The following is a 345-nucleotide window of genomic DNA, read 5'->3' as shown; positions in this document are numbered from 1 at the left end:
ACTTCCCCCAGCCCACAGCAGGACAACGTGGTCTCTCTCTTCTACAGCCTCGTCACCCCCACACTCAACCCCCTCATCTACAGCCTGAGGAACCAAGAAGTTCGAGTGGCTTTGGTCAAGGTCCTTGGCAGAACTGGTTTCAGATCAAACAGAAGACCTTGGAGGGGGTGCTGAATTGTCCAAGGGACCCTCTTTTAATACATTTTATTGATTTTTTACAGAGAGGCAGAGAGAGAGATGAGAGTTAGAAACATCGATGAGAGAGAAACATCGATCAGCTGTCTTCTGCACACCTCCTCCTGGGGATGTGCCCGCAACCAAGGTACATGCCCTTGACCGGAATCA

Source organism: Myotis davidii, unplaced genomic scaffold, assembly GCF_000327345.1.
Source record: "Myotis davidii unplaced genomic scaffold, ASM32734v1 scaffold1203, whole genome shotgun sequence".
NCBI lineage: Eukaryota > Metazoa > Chordata > Mammalia > Chiroptera > Vespertilionidae > Myotis > Myotis davidii.
Note: the sequence above shows the minus strand (reverse complement) of the source record.